This window comes from Antechinus flavipes, chromosome 4 (genome assembly GCF_016432865.1).
Source record: "Antechinus flavipes isolate AdamAnt ecotype Samford, QLD, Australia chromosome 4, AdamAnt_v2, whole genome shotgun sequence".
Taxonomy (NCBI): domain Eukaryota; kingdom Metazoa; phylum Chordata; class Mammalia; order Dasyuromorphia; family Dasyuridae; genus Antechinus; species Antechinus flavipes.
This window is the reverse complement of record NC_067401.1, coordinates 7,025,835-7,038,068: the sequence shown is the minus strand read 5'-3', so window position 1 is coordinate 7,038,068 and position 12,234 is coordinate 7,025,835.

Sequence of the window (12,234 nt, the reverse complement as noted above, 5' to 3'; positions counted from 1 at the left end):
CAAGACGATCTCTGACGTCCCTTCCAATGTTGTGATTTATGTGACTATTAATCTGTGATCTCTCTCTCTTTTTTTTTAAATAAAGCTTTTTTATTTTCAAAACATATGCATGGATAATTTGACAACATCGACCCTTGCACAGCTTTGTGTTTCATATTTTCTCCTCCCCCCACCCCCCGCTCCCTCCCTTAGATGACAAGCAATTCAATATATGTTAAACGTGTTAGAATATTTGTTAAACCTAATATGTATAAATATATTTATACAATTTTCTTGCTGCAAAGAGACATCAGGGGATCTCTTTTTAATATCCCCAAAGCCCTCCTCCACACATAACAGTAGGTGCAGTATCAGTCAATTGAGAAAGCTCACAATTGAAAAAGTTTGACTGAAGTCAATCGCGTGGGAAAGGAAGCATTAGTGGACTGGGCAGTCTCAGCTACTGAAGAGCCAGAAGAGAAAACTCTCCTCACCAAAGTCCTTGGAACTGTCAAATGATTCACCCTCAGAAATGGAGGTGGTGATTGTTCCGTGGGAAGGATGCAAAAGAAGGCTGACATCTGCTTTGCAGCTGCATCCTGGGACCAGGGGCCTTTGCAGCTGACTTGCAGCTAAAGCCCCGTGCACACACACACATATACCCCCCCCCACACACACACACACAATGTTCCCCATCAGAGTGTGATCTCCTTGAGAGTAGAGACTGTCTCGCTTTTCAGCACGTTCCCCCGGTTCTTAGCCCAGGGTCTCGCACGTAGCCACCATTTAATAAATGCTTTTTTCATTCATGAATGCATGGACTTTGCCATCTCCATCCATTTAGAAAACATACACGTGTGTGTATACGTGTGTGAGAGAGGCCTATTATTTATTCACTGTACAGGAGCTATTCTGGACCTGGAAATAAACAAGAGAAAGAGAGAAGAAGGCTGCTTTGTATTTGGGAAATCATGCCGTGCTGGTAGAACCTGCTTTTGTATGGGAGAGGTTTGGGGGAGGGGCTCACCGCTGCAGAGAGAGACCTTTTGATTCCCAAGTTCTGGCTCCTCACCCCCAGCCCCAGCCCAACCCCCACTCACTTTTAGAAAAAAGGAGAAACCAGAGCCTTGAGAGCTGAACTTGAGTGTGATCAGTGGCTGAAAGGCAAGCGTTAGGAAGTGGGGGAGACCAGCAGGAGGGGGTGATCCTTCCGCCTCCTAGCAAAAGCGTTTGTCTTTTTTTCTGCTTGGCCAGTGGATTCGTTACCTGTTGTTCCAGGTAACTCGCTTTTTCATTTCGATTTCCCATCCCTCCTCCAACTCCTCTGGCCAGCAGAAATGCTACACTGTGTGTGGGCATCGGATCTATGGCTTACGAATATAGAAAGGAGGGGGTGTGGATTTTCCCAACCACAGGCGAGACAATTTTCTCCTGAGGGAATCAGGCTGGGGGCTTGAGCTTTTGACAAAGAGGGGAAAACGTTTTAGATTGTTCATTCATCACATGTGGATTGGCGATTACTCCAAGAAATGACTGCGAGCCAGTGAGAAAAGTAGACTTTAAACTGATGAACTGGGAGAATTCGCCTTTCACTTTTCATTTCCCAAGGCCATGCTGGCCTTTGAAAAACTGGGCACATCCCCGAAGGAGAAAGTTTTTAGAGAAGCACTGTTCAGAAAAAAAGGGGGTGGGGGAGGAGAGAAAGGCTTCTGAGCATGCCCAATGGGTTTACCAGTTTAGCAGATGGTTAAAATACCTACTTTCAAGGCGTTTACTTTCTAATGGGGATAAGCTCAAGAGCTTCACTTCCACCCTTTAGGGCCAACAAAATGTAAGATAATACCTGCTGTATCTACAGCAGGAGGCACAGGAGGAAGCAGAAGCAGCTGCTGAATCCACCTGGGTGAGACCTTGGTTCCCCAGGTTCCCCAGTCTTGAAAATGTGGTGCTTAGATTCAAGGGATTATAAAAGCAAATTTAAAAGAAGAATTCTAGAAAAGTTTTGAGAGAAGAAAGTATCTCTGATCTCTCAGATCCTTTCCAGCTCTAAATATTTGGTTCTAATTTCCTATGATCTAGGGAAGAGCATGAACAAGACCAGAAGACATGACAACCTGAGATCTGAACCAAAGGAGTGAATGCACACCTTGAGGAGATCACGCTTATAGAGGGGATGTTTTGCTAATGATGCATTCATATACTCCATAAACATAAACTCCTTGGATGCAGGAACTATTTTCATTATCATTATTATTATTGCAATTGGGGTTAAGTGACTTGCCCGGGGTCACACAGCCAGGAAGTTTTAAGTATCTGAGGCCAGATTTGAACTTCAGGTCCTCTATCCACTGCCCCACCCAGCTGCCCCTATTATTTTCATTTTTAACTCTGAATCTCTAGTACCTAGTTCTAAACTTTGGTCAGATCAGATCCTTAATAATTGCTTGCCAAATTGTTGAGCTGTTGAATTAGAATTCAGAGATCTGTGACCCCTTCCAACTAGTGGTGAAATGGTAAATATTTAACAGCCAGCTCGCCAGAAAAAAAAGAATATATATACAATACATATTTAAGTTTAGACTGCATCATTAACATTTTCTCCATCACCTTATTAAACCTGGAAATCAACAAAATAATAAAGTCCTAATTTATAGCATTTGCTGGTTTCCAAGTTGTAAATGTCCACAATGAGAACGCAATAATTGGCTGGTTTGATCACGTTCCAGCAAACTCCTGCTTCCAGTCCAACATCCTGTGAGCCAGTCAGATATTTATCCCAGTTGCGCTGTCACTGTTCAAGACATTTTCAGAGGCTGCCTGTCAGAACTTTGGAGTAGATTTCCATCTTCCTCAAGAAAATCAGTTTGATTTAGAGAAGACATTAGTTAGCTGGGTTGGTCATCCACCATTTTTGCAGGATTAAGTTAAGTAATCTTGTGCCTTCTCATAGTTTCTAAAATAAGACTTGGAGGATGGATATTTGACCCATCTCCCTCCCCAGGCCTTAAGGGGTTATAAAGGCACATTTAAAAGAAGAATTCTAGAAAAGTTTTGAGAGAAGAAAGTATTTCTGGAGACAGGAATCTACACTTCTACGGTGTCTAGTTCGAAGAAGGGAAGCCTGACCACATTTATTAAGTGCCTGCTGTATGCCAGAAACTATTTTTTAAACTTGATCTCTTTTGAGCCTCACAACAACCCTGGGAGATGGATGCTATGATTGTCCCCCATTTTACAGTTAAGTATATTGAGGCAGGCAGAGCTGAAGTGGCTTGTCCAGGGTAAATATCTGAGGCTGGATTTGAACTCAGGTCTTTTTTGATTACAGTCCCAGTTCTATCCTACTAGCCTAAAAGTAAGAACTATCCAAAAGTGGAATGGATTTCTCAAGATTCTACTTCTTTACTGTGAAGTTGCTGCTTGGGACAATCTAAGATTGTGTCTCTAGATTAAAAGAATTCAAATTCTAGTTTTCATCAGGTCTCTCCCCTTTTCTGTTTCATTGTAGATTCTTACTATTCATCACTTGCCAGTAACTAAAAAGTTTCAAATGAGCTTCTTTAAAAAGCAATCACCAGGGTTAATATAATAGCAATGATGTCAATGATGATAATGATGGAGCACCTAAATTAACTGGCAGATTAAGTGCCACATTCATCAGCAAATCAATGGCACTGAGCAAGACAAAATGATAATAAAATTCATTAAAAAAGAAAAAGAAAAGAAATATCATAAGAATAAATGGGAATAGCACCTCCAGATATCACATTAAACTATAAAATGGTAATGGTCAAAAACTATTTGATACTGATAAAAAAAGTAGAAGAGTAGAAGAATGAAAAGAGAAGAGCAGAAAGTAGAAGAATAGAAAGTAATTTAATTCATTAATCCTGTTTGATAAAACTAAAACATGTTATTTGAAGAAGAATTATCTATTTGACAAAACTTTCTGGGAAAACTTGAAAGTTGTCTGGTGAAAAATGGAGTCTAAATCAACAACTTACACCATACACCACAATAAGCTTAAACTGTGTGTATGATCTAGACATTCAAACATAGCATAAGAAAATAGCATCAAGAAAATAAAAGAAAAACAAATCAGGTATCTTCCACAGCTATGGCTGGAGGATGAATTCTTCACCAAACAAGGGATAGGGGTGTTCACAAAAGATAATATAGGTCATTTCAATTACAAGAAAATTGAAAAGCTTTAACACAAATAAGATTAATGTAAGGAAAATAAGAAAGAAAAGGGATTAAAAGGGATATGGTCAAATAGGGGAAAATTCATACAAATACTATTTTGACTTCATGGTCAAATCTCATTCACTATTTAGGAAAATTCAGTAGAACATATATAACAGTAGAAGGGGCAGAACATTTTAAGAGTTGCTAGGTGCCCAAGCTCCATAAAGTCTCTCTGTAACGGTCCCTGACATTTTAGCCAAAGGACTGGGGAAATTCCACCTGGGAAATAGGCCCATGTGATAAATTGGCCATGAAGTAGTTGTAGAGATTTGGATGGGAGTTTATTTTATACTGCCCTCCATGTGTACTCTGGCTTTTCCAGCTTTCATTAGCTTTCTCCCTCACCAAAAGCTACTACCCTAGAAACATAAATACACAGGAGAAGACAGTAGCCCCGAGAAGTTAAAAGCGACTCATCACAGACCATCCAAAAGCAAGTAAAAAAACCCAAGATTCAAATAGAGGTCCTTAGACTCTGAATTTGATACCTTTTCTACCATATCATCTGAAAGAAAATTAATATCCTTTGGACAATGGTCCCAGCATGTGTGTGTATGTTGAAATCGCTGGCATCTGTCTATGAATTTGCTTTTTTGGTTTGGTTACAAAGCACATTTTAATGATACCATTGAATATCTGATGCCCTGGGAATGTCACCAACCCTCCCACTGCCAAAAGCTCTTAGCCAACAACAATTCCCCAAAGCGAGGGAGTAGTAGAGGAAAGACCATTTGTGGGTGAGTGAGTCAGCAACTTTGGCGCTAGGGAAACCAGTGTCCCCCTTATTAACTGCATATCATTGCCAGTTATGGTGACTAAGAGTCCATCGATCCTCCCACCCAAACCCACCAGCACACAACCAGTGGGAAACTAATTTGTGATAATTGTGTCCATTTTGGGAAGGTGGCATTTATGCCTACAGGAAACCCACAAGACTTCCGGGGAGCCCATGAGCTCAAGGTAGAAAAGTAAAGAAGCCGGGCTTATGTGCTTGCAGATGGAGCCCCGTCTCCAAGCTCTGTTTCATAATACCTACACTGTCATCCCCAAACTCTTCATCAGCCACTTGAAGGCCATGGATCATGGCAAAGTCTGGGCAATAAAAGAGTATGAAAAAAATCAATCCATGTCTATTATTTAAAATAACATAGGGTAAATGTTGAGAGAGAAAGAGAGAGCAAAAGAGAGAGAGCGAAAGAGAGAGAGAGAAAGAGAGAGAAAGAGAGAGAGAGAGAGAGAGGAGAGAGAGAGAGAGAAGCTGGAGGAGGAAAGGAGGGAGGGAGAGGGAGAAGAAGGGAAAAGAGAAGAAGAAAGAAAAAGAAAGGAAGGAAGGAAGAAGAAAGACAAGAAGAAGGAAGTGGAAGAAGAGGAAGGAGGAAGAGGAGGAGAAGAAAAAAGGGGGGAAGGAGGAAGAGAAGAAGGAAGGAAGGAGAGAGGGAAGGAAAAGAAAAGAAAGGTAAATTTCTGAATTGTTTTTATACCATTGTCATTTACAGATGTGCCTGCTGCCTGTACCTATTTCTCCACTTCTCTGCCATGATCTCAAGTAACAAAGACAAACAACTAGACCCTATAGACACAGTAACCACTTTGGATACTGTAGCAGTCTGTATCCATGATATCATCCCTGTTGCTAAGTGTCATTGCTAAAAATAATCACAGGGTCATACATATAGAGCTGAAAGACACCTCAGAGGCCATTTAATTTAACTCCTATCATGTTAAATTTGAGGAAACTGAGGCCCCCAGGCCATGTATATAATAAGCTAAAGTGCAGAACTAGGTCCTCTGATTCTAAAGTGAAAATTCTTCCCACTATAGCTTCAGCACCTTTTTTTCCCTCAAATCAACTTGTTGAGTTAACTCAACAAGCACTTATTAAATACCTACTGTATGCCATATTTTATCCTAAGTATTGGGGATACAAAGAAAGTCAAAAGATAGTCCCGTCTCTCCAGGAACTCATGGTCTATAATGATGGAGACAACTTGCAAATATCTGAGTACAAGTGAACTTAGGATAAATTGGAGAGAGTCTCAGAGGAAAAGTTCAAGCATTAATTCTCCTAGTCAAAATTGGTCATCACATTTAATCAGAGTTTGGATGCCTTTTCAGCTTGTTCTCATTTAGTCTTAGCCTAGTTCTATCCTGGTTCCATCCCCGAGCTCCAGGGCAAGTGCTGAGCTGCACTGGTGGAGGGGCTTCTCATTAGGAGTTTCCAGTCTCAATCATAAGTCTAGTGAAGAACAAACAAAAACATAGCATGGAACTAGGCAAATAGTAGGCACTTAATAATTATTTGTGGATTGATTAATTACAGAAGGATCCCAGCCTTGATTGATTGGAATCGAAGATAGTAAGGAACAGAAAAGGAAAGGAAGTCATGGATGAGACAAGCTTTGGAGTTCACCTTGAATCTACAATTGGTTTTGCCGAGTCCTTTCAGAACGCTACCAACTTTTTCAAGGAACAAGATGGAAATGATTCTCATTTCAATTTCCTTTCCATGGGCTGTCAAGTACAGCCTGATATTCTCAGTCAGTAATAGTGAAAGAGAGGTGAAAGTCAAGTTCATCCATCATTAACTTGAAGGGGAATGTCACAATAATTAAGCATCCTCAGGCCAGGACTCCAAAGAATGTACAGTGGTCAAGCTGGCTGCAGGGCCAAGAAGAGGATGGACATGACAGATGGAAGAACTCATGGCAACACTACAGTCTTCTCAGTCATGATTGTACACATTATAAAGATTAATAATGGTCTTGGAAGTCACCCTCATCGGAGGATAAACTTCAGCTGCTCAATATTTACAGAAATGCAAACAGTAAGAGGAATTGAAGCAATAATTATACTTTCAAACTGCCAGGATTTTGTCAACATCAGTATGTCCTTCAAAACAGCTCACAAACATTCTATATTAGTAATGCATTTTTTTTTTAAAAGGAGTTACTTGGGACAAAAACTCTGTTACTCTCTGGCCATTCAGGTGATATTTCTTGCCAAATGTAGTTGGGTTGCTCTTCAAACAACATACCTGCAGCCCATCATCATCGCCAGTTCCTTCCGCTAGGCCTTTACAGTTTAGTAGCTCCTTCCAGAGCTTGTGGTCTGCTGGGATTAACTCTGGGAAGCCAGGATGAGCTCCATTCTTAATTAGGCATCAGAGGAAGTCTTTAAGAGAGGGATCCAGTGGCTGGGATTTCCTCCTCCCCTCCCTCCCATCTTTGTCTCTTGGCTTCTCTGGAATCCATCAGGTCTCAGCTAAAGTTTGAGCTTCCACAAGAATCCTTTCCTGGGCTTCCTTAACCATAGTGTCCTCTGAGATTTCCAGTTTTTCCTGTATGTACTTTGTTTGTACGTAGTAGCTTGCATGTTGTCTCCCCCATTATACTGTAAGCTCCTTGAGAGCAGGGACTGTATTTTTGCCTTCTCTTCAGCATGGTGCCTGGCACTTAATAGACTTAATAAATGCCTGTTGAAAATGGTTTTGGGGCCTTGGGGGTCTAAATCATCTGCCTACACAATCCCACCCAAGAACTTTTTCTTAACTGGTTTTCTGTGGCTGGAATGACTGATCTTCTCCCAATCTGATCAACTACCTTCAAGGAATTGCTTGAATTCCATTTATGCCATTAGTCATCTCCCAACCATCTCAGCCATCGGATATCCTCACTGTTCTGTCCTGAGTCCTCTTCTCCTTTGTCTTCAATCTCTCTCATTTGATTACTTTGTCATTGCCCAGAAGTATAAGTTTCCTTCAGTATAGTTGATTTCCTGCTCAACAAATACATTTTTAGTCCGTCTCCTTAATTACCTTTTTTCTTCTTCTGAGATTCCGTATCACCCCACCAAGTCATTGTGTGTCAGACATTTCCAACAAAATTTCCTTCAAGTATCTTCAGCTCAACATTTCCAAGCAGAATTCATCATCTTTTCTGCCCCCCTTCCCCCCAAATATCATTGCTTCACATTTCCCTACAAAGCACATCACTATTTTACATTCACTTAGAGACACAACTTGGAGTCATTGTTGATTCTTTACTTTTATTTCACATATCCTAATCACCAAATCATTTCTAACTCTACAACATGTCTCCCGCTGGTCCCTTCTGTCTACTCATATAGTGACCACACTAATCCAGGCCTTCATCACCTCTCGCTAAAATAGTGTCTTAACTGGTCTGCCTACCTATAGTCTTTTTCCATTCCAATCTATCCTTCACTCAGCTATCAAAGTGATTTTCCTAAAGCACATGGTTCTCCTATGCAATAAACTCCAATGTCCCACCATTTCTTCTAGAATCAAATAAAAAATTCTCTTCGACATGTAAAGCTCTTTCCTATCTGGTCATTTCTTATCTTTCTAGCCTCCTCACTCATTACTTTCCTCTATGTACTTTTGGTCTATTTGCTGTTCCTAGAAGCAGCTAAGTGGTTCAGCAGATGGCAATGGGTCTGAAATCAAAAAGAACTAAGTTCGAATCCAGCCTCAGACAATTACTAACTGTGACTCTGGACAACTCACTTAAACTCTCTTTGCCTCAGTTCCCTTAAGTGTATAACAGGGATGAGAATAGTAGCACTTGCTTATAGGGTTATTGTGAAGCAAAATGAGATAATATTTGCAAAAAGTGCTTAGTACACTGACCCGGTATATAGTAGATGCTATTTAACTTCTTATTCCCTTCCATTCCTCTTTCTCTCAAAACAATCCAGTTCCTCTCTCCATCTCCCATACTGGAATATCCTCCTCTTCCTTTCCACTTCTTACCTTCTCTGACTTTCTTCAAAACTTGGCCCTAGGGCCTATGAGTGGAATAAGCTAGCCACTGCCCCTCATTCAAGGATCCATTTGGTCCAAGAATCCTTCCCTGATGTATTGGGAAAATACAAAGTCCAAATTCCCCTCTGCCTCTAAAAAAAAGTAAAATGAGAAGAGAAGGAAAAAAAGGGAAGAGAGAGATAGAGAGGGGAGGAGGAAAAAGGAGATAACATTTTGGGAGGTCAGATGGCATAAAACTGATGCTGATCTAGCAAATAAAATCGAGAAGAGATGGTCTGACGTGTAAGAGAAGAGAGAGAAAACATTTAAGAGAAGAGAGTATCCAGAAGTGAACAGGGTGCAGTGAGGGAGACAAGGAAAAGACAAGAATGGAGGCAAGACTAACTATTAGATTAGGCACTTGAGAGATCACTGGGAACCTTGAGAAAGCAGTATCTGGTGAGTAATGAAGTCAGGGTCCATTTGCCAAGAGCTGAAAAGGGAGAAAAAGTAGAGGAAGCAGAGGCACCAAGGGTAGGCAGGAGGAATGGAACTGGAACTTCAAGTCAGCTCTTCTTTCTTTTTGGAGTGGTCACTTAATGGCTAATCAGTCCCCATATCATTCCTCTTTACCACAAGTTTATTGGCAACCATGGCCAACAAGATGCTACCTCCACGAGTCTGACCGACATTACAATGGGCCCAACATGCTGACCACCGGCAGGTCAGGACAGTCCTTTCATGGAGAACTTTATCTTGACAACAAAAGTCTGGAAGGACATTTATGGGAGATGTTAATTAAGAGGAATCAACAATTGATGTCACTGAGAGACTTTCTCATGACATGTATTTGAATTCAAGCAGCTGATGCTATTTCCCAGCTGAGGAGCAGCTGGAGTTAAAGGCCTGATTGGTCAAGGGGACGTGAGAACTGTCTCATCGAGTCCCAAGCCTTGGAAGGCTTGAGCCTGCTCTCTTGTCTCAAGATGGACCCCCTCCAGATGGTTGGGATCCACAGTGGTAAATCAAACTATAGGCTCTGGCCTGGAGGAGGAATCTTCAGTTCTTCTTCAAGTTGCAACATTTCACCAGAAATTTCTGAGTTGATATTCTGGCTCAGATCTAGAACCCCTGATGGCTTTGATTAGAAGATCTTCCAGGAAAATGTAGTGAGTATGAAAAACAAAACTGATAGAATAAATTTGACATCCAGTGTGTTCCCCAAAGGGCCACTGAGGAAGAGGGTAGAGGAACTGGATTCAAATTCTGATTTGGCACCTTCCTGTTTATACAAAGCTTTTCCCCTCTCTGGGCCTTGGTTTCCTCATTTGACAGATTGTAATATGAAAGCATACTACACACAGGCAGGGCGATGCCCTGGAAAGAGTATAGAGTTTGGAAAGGAGAGGCCCGAGTTCAAATCCTACTTCCACGTGACCTTGTGTAGGTACTTCTCCTCTGAGCCTCAGGTCCTTATCTGTAGATATCTAAGATAGAGATCAGTTTAAGCTGAAAGTCAGGAAAATCTTTCCTAACAAAAGAAGCCTCAAAGTGAATTGGGGTGCCTCCAGAGGGGGTGACTTCTCCATCCTGTAGCTCTTCAAATAGAGGCCGGATGACGACTTATTGGATATAGCCTTTTAGGTGTGGGGTGGACTGGGTGGCTACTTAGTTCCTCTGAGCTTTCAAATTCAGGGATCTCCTGGACCCCTTGTGGCGCTTCGTCTGTGATCTTCAGGGATCCGATCAGCCTCTTTTCTCTTCCATGATGCTATTATCCTCCCCCTTCAACTTCCCAGTAGTATAACTCCCTATCAAGCTGCTCCAGCTTTGCGTTCCCAAAGTTCTTTGTAGAAGATTTATCAATTTTGATTCTTTAGTGGCTTTAAAAGCCATTCCTTCTATATGGCCCAGAGAGATAAGTTTTGTCCAGAATTACACAACACACCAAGAACACATCTGGAGTGAGTCTGAGTTACAGGCAGAAATGTCTTCAAGTTGTTTCATGCTGACGTTTCTTTCACATCACATTTTATAGGAAACTTTTCTTGATCCTCCCAATAGTTGGGACCCTGTCCCCCAACTATTTTATGTTTAATAATACTGCATTTACTTGATTTTATTTTCTGTATAGTTATTCTATATAGTTATATGTTTATATATAACTATATAGGATTATATACAATTATATATTATATATTTATATATAATATATTTAATTATATATATAATATATTTATATATTATTATATATAATATATTTATTTGTAGGTATAGTATATTTCTATATTACAGTTATAGTTATAGGTATATTGTTATCTTCCCCGTTAGAATGGAAGCTTGTTGAGGAATAACTTTCTCTTTTGTCTGTGTTTCTCTAGAGCCTAGAACAATGTCTGGTATAAATTAGGTGCTTAATAGTTGCTTGCTGATTGATGGACTTGCTGAAGGATACTTCGGGTTCTCCACATTTGATGTATCATCTCTTTAGTGTCCTTATCGCTTGCCATAGGAGGATGTTCTTATAACTTAAGAGTTCCTTTACATTAGTGAAGTGAGCACCATGATTAAGGGATTACTGTTAAATAGATAGCCCTTCCAGGGCTTGATCAAAAATCCTATAAGCCCAACTCATTTCCTTTCTCTGTGCTCAGGAAAAGCAGAGATTTGGAGATGTCCTTCAACTCTAGATATAGCATATTGTGAAACTTAAGAATAAAACAAAGTCCTGGTACGTGGAACTCAATCAGAGTCAGGGGACAAATAAAAACAAATATGAAAATGTCAAAGCTTCCTACTCCTTGTCTTGGGCACACATACGGGGAGCATTCTATATTTTCTTCTTGTCATTTGAACAGCTGGGGAGCTCTTGAATGGTCCTTGTTGGTGCTGGTTCCTCAGGACAGAGTCTGCAGGGATTCAGCCAGAATCCCCGTCCAAAGGTCTTAAGTGGTTCAGTAGGAGGTGTCAACAAGCCAAGCTGGAGGGTAGACAAGTCTTGAGGGAGAGGCCGAAGCAGAGACAGTCTTAGTCTTCAGGAAAAATCAGGCACTGAGTCTGTGGAGATGAAGGGAATTCAAGGACCCAAGGGGAGTGAAGGGTTCGCTTCCTGCCTTCAGCGCTCCGATCTTGCATTGTGGGTCCATGGCTCTGGGTAGATTTGCCAGGACCCCTTGGGAGCCTATATCCCTTTGTGCTTTGTCAGCCCAGCAGTGGGAAAAGCCAACCGGGTCTCTGTGGCTCGC